Here is a 10,274-nt window from a genome sequence, read left to right as displayed (position 1 = left end):
GACCGGGAGCCCGGCGCGGGCCGTGCAGGTGGCCGGGGCGCTGAGGTCCCTCTTAGAGAGAACGCGCAGTGCAGGCGCTGCTGTGTCTCCGGGGGACGGGCCGAGAGAGACCTTTCAGGAGGGACCCCCGGACCAACAATAGTGTTCTCTCCGGCCTCCACCTCTCCGGCCGGCCGCGCCCACTCTCCTGGCGCGTGGGCTCTGAACGCAGGGAGGGAGGGGTACGTGGGGCGATTTTGAATCTGCCTGACGTCGCTCAGCGCCTGAAGCTTAGCAAGAAGCACTTAATGCATTTTCGATGAATTGAAAATACATGTGGCTTGACGAATTCCGGTTATTAGTGGGGGTAGTATGTATATTTGATATTCGCATTGATTATGGGGGAAGCCTCCTAGGTATGTTACTGTCCTGGGCACTGACTGAGCTGAGAATGGCCGGGCCTTGGCGCAGAGAGGATTAACTGGAGGAATGAAATCCATGACACTCCTTGGCTCTAGAGGCTCACCCAGGGACGGAGCGGGGCGTTACAGCGAGGAGTGGGTGGAGGTGGGGGCCAGGAATGGGGTGTGCAGGTTGCCAGGTGATGGCTATCTTCCCCGCCCCCATTAGTTGGTGAAGAGAACTTGCCCCTCCCTTCCCCCCCGCTGCCCCCTCCAAAGAATGCACCACCTTCAGACTGAAAAATATTTAACCCTGTTTGCCTGGGCCCCAAATTAGTAAGGATTTCTCAGCGATGGCTGGAGCCAGGGTCTGCCCTTGGCCCAGCTCAACTGGGAGGTAGGCATTGTTTTTCTTTGTCAAGTTCTCTCTGGCCCTACTCCCTACAGGTGGCTGCTCACCTGTAGCTCCCAGTCAAGCGTTAGGGTATCTCACTCCTACAGGGAGAACTGGGCAAAACTCAGTCCACTCCAAGATGTTACCCAGTTATCTGTTCTCTTTCACACGTGTTTGGAATGGAGCATTTGAATGTGTTCATCTAGTACAGTGGTTCTCAACCTTGGCTGCACATTAGAATTACCAAAGTCTGTTTCTTTGTTATGGGGTGAGGCCACAACATTAGTAACAAAGAAACAGAATTTCCTGAGGATGAGGCCCAAAAATCAGGATTTTAAAAAGATTCCCAGGTGATTCTAATGTGCAGCCAAGGCTGAGAACCACTGATCTAGTATACCAGACCTAGCCTCCCATGTTGCCACCTAGCCCCTACAGTTTATGAAGCACACTGATTCACATTTTATGTTTTAGATATCAACAGGTTTTTAACTTTCTCTTGTGAAGGCGACAGGAAAAGCCAGAGGGTTTGAAGTTACCGGACTCCTTTTTCTGAGGGTGGGTCCAATTTCAGCATGCATGCTTGCAAATGTAATACCTGATTCGCTTATCTGGCCAAAGATGAATAGGCATTTCTGAACTCAAATCAGATAAAAATGGAGAGCCCTAGGTGAGGATGGATGGGGTGTCTTCATGGCATCAACTTACAAGCCATAAGGTGAGCAGTGTCTTTGCTAAGGAGGGGCTGAAGCTATGCTCATTTTTCATTTGATTAAATGACATTTGGGGCCTTGGGTTGGTTTCCTCTCCGGCTTCAACTGGGAGCCATTGGCAGTCCTTTGTTTGGTCCCAACCCGAGATGTGTGGATATTACCATCTGTCTCTGCCATCTGTTTCTTATGGGAGCGTTTTATTCCCTTGAAAGGTAGAGTGCATCTCCCTGCCAGAGATGGGGGTTCCAGACCCTCGGTCTGGTCCTGACTCATTGTTGGGCCTCAGGCTGCTCGGTCTCTCAAAACCCGTTTCCCTATTTATGAATGGAGCTTGTTGCCTGACTTAATGAATGTTTGTCAGATGTTTCTGGGTTCCTGGGTTAAGGGGGCCCATATATAGATTCAAAAAGTTCTGTTACCGCTTTGTGAGGAGTGAAAACCTCCTTAAGCTCCCTATTTCAGGAAGTGTTTACTAGTAGGCTTTGCATCTTCATTTTCACATCCTCTCCATTGTAATGCTAAATTACAATGGTTGGTTAGATTGGTTACTCCTGCCACTATTATATGAACCGATTACCACCTAGTCACAGTATCAGCTTGTAGGAAAATAGCACTTAAGTTGATTTATTTTTTATTTTATTTTTTATTACTGCTAAGGAAGGCTTCTTTTATTTGCTCCTCTAGCAGTAGGTGAAACTACAAGCATTCCATTTATCACTTCCTGGGACTTTCCAAGGTGCTGGGGGAACCCAGTTAAACATACTCTGTCTGATGCCAGGGTACATCACTTGGGCCCCCAAGATAGCTGGGATTTGGAAAATGAGATTATACACTGAGAGGCGGAATTTTAACAGAAACTGGTTGGGCTAGGAAGTCATTTGAACTACTCATTAATGGATTGACTCCAGTTTAGACATTAAAAACCAGAAACAAAACAAAAGCTCAAAATTAAAAAAAAAAAATTGTTGTTGTTAATCCTCACCTGAAGATATTTTTTCCATTGCTTTTCAGAGAGAGTGGATGGGGGAAGGGGGAGAGAGAGCGAGAAAGATAGAGATAGAGAGGTGAGAGGTGAGAGAGACACATTGACTGGTTGCCTCCCACTCTCACCCCAACGGGGGTGGGGGGTGGGGGGGAGTGAACCCAAAACTGAGGTGTGTGCCCTTGACTGGAAATTGAACCTGTGACCCTTTGGTGCCCAGGCCAACACTCTAACCACTTGGCAACACTGGCCAGGGCCAAAAGCTTAAATCTTGGTCTGTAGGTTTGTATGTGTGTGTGTGTGTTCACCTCTAGCAAATAAGGTTGCTGTTATAGAGTATGACTTTCATTATGAGTCTAGAAGCTGAAACTCAAGGCATTAAGAGCTAACTGTGCTATTATTTCCACTTGTTCTTTTGGTAAGCCTCCATCTGTCATATCTTTGTAATCAAGAGAATATACTTTTTATAATGGCTCAGATTTCACAGACCTTGACTTTAGTGTGATGACACACATCTTTGAAGCACCAAACAGAGGCTGACGTAGGATAGGATACATTTAATAGGGGAGAGTGCATAGTCCCTTTACTTAAGAATAAATAGAAATGAATTGGTTTTGCACTTACGCTTACCTATTAAAGACCTCTTAGGTCTCAGTTGGGCCTCGGTTAAATGGGAATCAGTTAAGTCTCATGGTCATAAAATAGACCTGAATCTGAGAGGCAGAATCAGGTGACTAACATGTAGGGTTCTCTGCTCAGCTCTCTAGTCTCATGTAGTGTGGGATTCTAGATTGATTAAAACAATTTTTTTTTAGCATGGTAAGAGCAACACATTTTGGGGAAATTATCAGTTGATAGATTAAAATAAATATTCATTAAGGCTGGTGACTGGAAGGCCATTGTGTAGCTAAATATCATGCAACTTAATACTGTAATAGTCTTCCAGATATGAAGAGAGAGTGTGAGTGGTGGAGAGTCGTTTTCCTATATGTCTTTAATATTTAAGGGGGAATTTGGTTGTATCTGAAAGGATTTGGATATTAATAAGGGTTAACTATTTTTGAAGAGCTGTAAGAGTAGAAGAATGCTGTAATAAATTGTCGAAGGAAATTTGGGTTATTAAAAATAAATAAAGGTCAGAGAGCTGTTTTTTTCTGGGAAAGCTGGATGCAGGGAAATGACTTAGAAGATCATAGAGATGTGTGATTCACAAATTATAAGCAGTCAGCGTTTGTGCTTATACCTTTAGGTTTCCTAAGCATACTCTTAAGTTTTTCGTAACAGATTGGAAAATTTGAGCAGCACTGTTAAGTTTTTCCTTTCTTGGGATTCCCCTTAAACATAATATTGGGCCTTACTGGAAACCCTCCTATCTCTCACCCAGCCACAGTCCCCTCCCACTCCAGTGTAGGAAACGGATAGCTCAATGCCCAAGACAGTTCTCTCTCCTCTGGATAAACCCTAACCTGTTTATGGCAATGGAGTGAAATGACTAAGAAGGGGGACGGTACCTCAAAGTCATTGTATTAAAGGTGTTCCGTTGTATTATTTGATTGGTATTATTTGATTATAATTTCATGGTATTATTTGATTATAATTTTATTTGTAAGACATTCAGTTAGCATGGGGAAAGTTCTGCTTTTCCCCCCTTGTCTTTAAAGTTTATCCATACTTTTCATAAATATTTTTTAATACCTACTATGTGCCAGGTACTGGGTATACAGTGTAAACGGTGGTGACCAAAACAGACATGATCCCTGCTTTCAGGAAGCTCAGAGCCTTATGTGGGGTATATAGACATGAAACAAATGAACACATAAATAAATAATCATGTATTGTGATAAGTATATGGAGGAAGAGAACAGGGTATCATAAGAGAAAAGACCAGGGAAGACATGATTTCAAGAAGAAGATTGCAGATAGCCCCTCTGAGGCAGAGACATGAGAATAAGGAGGAATTTTTCTAGTGAAAAGTAGAGGAGGGAGGCCTGATTGGGGTGGGCAGCCTATGCAAAGGCCCTGAGGTAGCTAGAGAGATTGTGTAGATTGAGGCTGAAGAGGAAGGCAGGGCTTTATTTAAGAACACCGGGAAGCCAATGAGGTGGTGTAATCCATTTTATTAAAAAATTGTTGTGGCTGTTAGGTGAAGAATGGATTTGAAACAAGCCTAGCCTGGAATCAGATAAACAAAATGGGAGGCCACTGATGTAATAATCCAGGTGACCAATGGTGGTGGCTTGGGTTAGGGTGATGGCTGTGGAGATGGACACAGGTGGGTGGGTTTCAGAAGTATTTTGGAGGCTCAGTTGGCTTGGCTTGTGATGGATTGTGTGTGGGTGAGGGTGAATGCGAGGAAGTGATAAGAATAAACAAATAAAATAAGGAGAGCTTGCTGTTGAAAATGAACCAGGAAGTGGTGGCTGCTTTCTTTCCCCAACAGTCACTGTGATAGGGTGAGGTCACCATTGCAAAAACAGTTTTGGGCAGTGACACCTGTGAGCAGGAAACATCATTGAAACCAGGGTGTGTATATGTGTGTCTTCAAGTATTTACAGTTTTAATACAGGCCAAGTCTTTGTTTTGTAATAGCATAGCTGATGCAGTCTTACTGGTGTGTTCCAACATGGCTGATGAAATCACTGCTTCAAGGAACATAGGACTAAGAAAAGGAAAAATAATATGTAACATTAGGAACAATAAACACAGAAATGGGAAATAAAACTCTGGGGCAAGTAAGTCAACCATTTGAATATTTTTCACATTAGGGAAAGTGTGCGTATGAAAGTCCTGTGCCTTTTTCCTTTTGCTTAAACTTCCTTTCGGTTACAAAGACTTCTATTGTATTTCTGTAGCTACCATTAAGGGGAAGGTTTTTTATAAATAGTAGGTCATTTTTAATTGTAGTTATTAACTAAAAAAATGTTATAATCACATTAAAAGCAATACATGTGCTGATGAAAATGTCAAGAACTCAAACATGTATTTGCTGATGTCATTCTTCCTTTAACAATAATCAGCCCTGACCAGTTTGGCTCAGTGGATAGAGCATCGGCCTGCGGACTGAAGGGTCCCAGGTTCGATTCCGGTCAAGGTTGTGGGCACATCCCCAGTGGGAGGTGTGTAGGAGGCAGCTGATTGATATTTCTCTCTCATCGATGTTTCTAGCTCTCTATCCCTCTCCCTTCCTCTGTGTAAAAAATCAATTATATATATATATATATTTAAAAACAACACAATAATCTTAGGTATATATTAAAGTACTTCAATTTTAATTGCCGTCTGTCCTAGAGCACTGCTTCTCACCCTATACTTTTGGAGGGATATTAGCTCTGGTTTAGCTCCAGAAGGATTAGGAAGCCCTAGCCCAAGTGAAGAGAGTGAGCGGGAGTCATTTTAGGCTTTATCTTCACTTCAGAGCTGTCCCCTGGGTGGCCCCTGGTTCTGGGTCTGGTATAGATCTCTAAATTCTCAGGCCTTTGAATTCCAACAAAAGCGGCAGCTGGCTGCCAGGATTTTTGTCTTGGAAAAAACTTGACAAGAGGGTTCTACTTACTTTAAGGAGGTGTCCTGGGTCACATCTTGTGCCCCAGCTGGCTCAGGAAGAGACCACGCTGACTTTTACCTGCTTCTCCCTTGGCCAGGGATCACTGGTCTTATTTTCGATGTGTGACCCAATGCAGGGCCCATACATAGTCTCTGAGCGTGAATGACACACACACACACACACACACACATACGCACGCACGCACGCACACGCATGCTTCCAGTCCCTTAGGCACAGGCAGGCGGTCGTTTGCCTGTGTGGACGTGGAGAACTCTTTAATCTTACATTTAATCCAGTGCATTAAAGACTAGGGGTGTCCGAAGTGTGAGGTCAAAGCTCTGCCCATTCAGTTTCCCAGTTTGGGGTATGGCTTGCTTGTCTGTGCCCTTTCTGAACATGAAAGAAGCAGGTTGCCTCTGCAGCTTGGTGGTTAATGATGCTTTTGGCAAAGGAGTTGCTTTTAGTCACTAATGAGACAAGAAATTCCTTTCCTGTAGGGAGAAGTCTGTAGATAATCTGTTAGAAGAAAATCAGGGCTTTAGTCTCCAGGGTGTCCCCCAGGGACACATTTAGGAATGTGCCTGTGGGGAGAGAAAAGGCAGTGGTAATTAAGTGTCTTTTCCTGAATGTTGGCCTCTGAATGGGAGTTAGAGGGAAGGCATTTTTAAGAAATCCCAGAAAAATGTTTCTAAAGGTGTGGCTGCTGCACACTTCACTTTTAACATAAATACTCTTTTATTAAAATGGACATGGCTAACCTAGGCAGGACAATTAAGGCTTCCAGAAAGTCTGGTCTGAAAAGGCCTCTTGTGATCATAAAGAATGGGTGTCCTGTGTGCAGGGAGCCAGCGGTAGGCTGGGTCCTGGGATATTGCTTCGAGGGTGTCGCCTCCTACGGCGCCAGTCCTGTGGGGTTTTCCTTTTACACCAATGGAACTTTTCATTTTCACTAATCACCCGTTGTTAAAACAGGATTTCAAATGCTCTGGGTGTGGGGTTTTTCTTCCCCTACCCCTTGGAACTTACCTTGATTATAAGATAAATCATAGATACTCTGCTTCCTTGCCCAGAACTCTCTTAGAAATGAGTGAGTCCGTTTGTGGGCGGAGTGTAGGCTGGATGTTTTGTTTTTTAAAATATATTTTTATTGATTTCAGAGAGGAAGTGAGAGGGAGAGAGAGATAGAAACATCAATGATGAGAGAGAATCATGGATTGGCTGCCTCCTGCATGTCCCACCCTGGGGATCGAGCTTGGCCAGAATTGAACCCAGGACCCTTCAGTCCGCAGGCTGACGCTCTACCCACTGAGCCCAAACCGGCTAGGGCTGGATGTTTTTTTTAATGTCTGTCATGTTGAAGTTTGTTTGTTTCTTTTGTCCTGGTCAAAAGATGGTGAACCAAAGCGTTGCGTTTTCTTGTTCCATCCTTAAAATCTCTTTGCTTGAGTGATAAAGGATCCCAAGGTTGCCATGAGAATGTTCTTCAGCAGACCAAATAGAATGCATCAGTGGCATTTACATGTGGGCTAGAGGCGAGATACCTGATCTGACGGTAGAATATTAACATTTGTGGCTTTTTGAGATCTGATCAAGGAAAAGAATGGGTCAGTAAATGATTGCAGGGGTGGATTTACATGGTTAAAAGTGCGTCAATTTTTCTAATTCTCAGAATCTTGAAATACTGGTGCTTGTTATTCCCTTTAATCTTTACCTACGGGAAGTTTAATATTGCTTTCAACTTAAAAAAAATGCGTTGAACCTTATCCTTCAGTCAATTATGCCATCTTGGCATATCTCTGAAGTAGTTTGGAAGCCTTCTGCTTCATTCCTCTCCTATCTGCGTAGAAACCCTGAGACCATTGATTAAATATCTCTCAGTAAGTTACAGAAAATATACACTGATCATTGTATTTTAAAAATTCCTATGTATGTTTTAATTTTGGAAATTGTGTAATACAAACTGATTTTGTAATTGAGTCTTTTCCTACTCCCTTCAAATGCAAATCATTGTTATTTGTATTTGATGATATTTGGATGCCTAGTCAGTCAGAATTGTAGATTTCTTAAATTCCCTTTTGAAAACCATCTGAATGGGTAAACCATGATATATATTTCACAGAATGTCATACAGTCATTAGAATTGATGGGTATGGAGGCTGTAAGACAATTATGTATATAACTACTACAAATAAAATTGCATGTGTACTTTGGTTACAACTAAGCAATAATTATAGCTAACACTTGTCGAGTGCTTATGAATACCAGGCACTGTTCTAATTCTAAGCACTGTACATATATGAAGCCATTTAATCTTCATAACATCCTTATGAGGTAGGTGCTTTGAAGCCTGTTTCAGAGGAGGAGCCCGAGCCACAGAGAGGTTATGTAACTTGCCTGGAGTCTCTCAGCTAGTGATTGTTTAAATGTACAGGGAAAAGACTTCAAGAAAATACATAAAAAGGTAATGATTGGATTAGCATGAGAAAATTAAAAATTTTTTCTATAGCTCACTTTGATTATTTTCTAACACAGTGGTTCTCAACCTGTGGGTCGAGACCCCTTTGGGGGTCGAACGACCCTTTCACAGGGGTCGCCTAAGACCATCGGAAAACACATATATAATTACATATTGTTTTTGTGATTAATCACTATGCTTTAATTATGTTCAATTTGTAACAATGAAATTGGGGGTCACCACAACATGAGGAACTGTATTAAAGGGTCGTGGCATTAGGAAGGTTGAGAACCACTGTTCTAACAGAATTTCTGTAGAGCAAATAATATAGGAAGGACCAAAAGCATTTTCAGTGGCTTTTTCTGTTCTCTCTCCTATACCATGTCACTTACCAACTTTTAGGATTGAGTTTGGTGGCCATTAGAATGGCTAAAATTAGGGCAAAAAAGTGATCCATTTGCCGCTGTCATGATTTACCAGGAGTCCTTCCAAGCAGTTGATAGTGGGCAGAGGGGAAGGGCCACCTGGGGAAGCGAGGTTGGCTGATGGGTGATTCTGTATTCAGAGTTAGGCAATGATGACCAGCCACCTTGGTCAATAACAAAACTGGTTAAACTACTTAGCTTCAGCAAGGTACACACCACCAATGTTTTATAGGTCATAAACACTTCTGTCCCTATTTGCTATGCATCGCTTCTCGGCTACTAGAGAAGAGTGTGGACATTTTACCCATCACTCCTTTTCAGAACCCTTGTAGATGTCCTCAGCTGCTAACCCCACAGGATTTTCAGCTTTCTTTTTATTTCCTGGGGAAGACAATGAACATTTCTTCACCGAAGAAAGATCGAGTGTGTCCCCTGTCTCGAAACTCCACGTCAGGTGCTGTTCTGTTCCTTCCTGCTTCTTTCCTGATGTGGGGCCATACTCCCCTGGGTCACGATGCTGGGTCATGATGCTTGGTCATGGTGGAGATGACTCACACAAGTCACGGCTGAGATTTTGCAGGGGAAGGGAGACAGGCAGTCCACCACTGACCGTTGAGTTCAAACTGGACCCACGGACAAGGCTCCCTTGAAATTAAGCAAATACTGTAAAATGTTGACGTGACTCGTAGAGCTGTGGTCTCCCTTTGCCTTGCCTTTCTGTGTCCAATCGGAGGACACAGTATTAATTCATTTTGCTGGACCCCTACGTAGGCGGTTCTAATAGCCCCTTGGGGTTTAGTAAATGAGCTGAGAACTGTATTCATGTGTGAGAGTCCTCATTTGTGGTGAAACTACAGTTTTCTCTTCATGTCTAATGATTTCCTCATGCTCCAAAGTTAGAAAAGGCAGCAGTTGTGCCAATGTCACCAACACTTTGTGATGATGTCCCCCCACTCCCCCCCCCCCCCCCAAGAGGGTAAGCTTTTTAGGGCAGAATCTGGCCTCTTTGTTTTGTATGTTCAGTGCCTGGCATGTAAACAATATTTGAACCGAATCTTTGGAGCCACCATTTCTCTGTACGTGCCTGCCCTCAGGAATGTTCTGAAGGAAAAACATGCTTGCTTCATCTGCAGGAAGATTAGTTTTGAGACATACCAGTCAGTCTTTTACAAGTGTAATCCCCAATGTCTGCACTTCTCATCTCCCAAGAGCAGGAGCCACACTGCCCTCACCCTGCCGCATTCCCATGGAAGGCCCCCTGGGATCCGCTTTCCCTGTGTTTGAGAAACTGTACATTCTGAGGCAAATCAACCCTGAGAATTGGGCATGGTTGGATGGCATGAGCTGTTCTCAAAATGACTGTTTCAAAGCCCAGGAGATTTGA

The 10,274-nt window shown here is 43.3% G+C and overlaps 1 protein-coding gene across 1 annotated transcript in view; it reads left to right on the top strand.

Moving 5' to 3' along the window:
• The window catches only part of RAB11FIP1 (RAB11 family interacting protein 1 (class I)), a 47,322-nt gene that overhangs the window by 883 nt on the left and 36,165 nt on the right, over positions 1–10,274 (top strand). The gene's annotated exons all lie outside the window — the stretch shown is intronic.

Source organism: Myotis brandtii, unplaced genomic scaffold (genome assembly GCF_000412655.1).
Source record: "Myotis brandtii unplaced genomic scaffold, ASM41265v1 scaffold103, whole genome shotgun sequence".
Classification (NCBI taxonomy): Eukaryota; Metazoa; Chordata; class Mammalia; order Chiroptera; family Vespertilionidae; genus Myotis; species Myotis brandtii.
The sequence above is the reverse complement of the archived record's forward strand: the minus strand, read 5'-3'. Positions and strand labels throughout refer to the sequence as shown.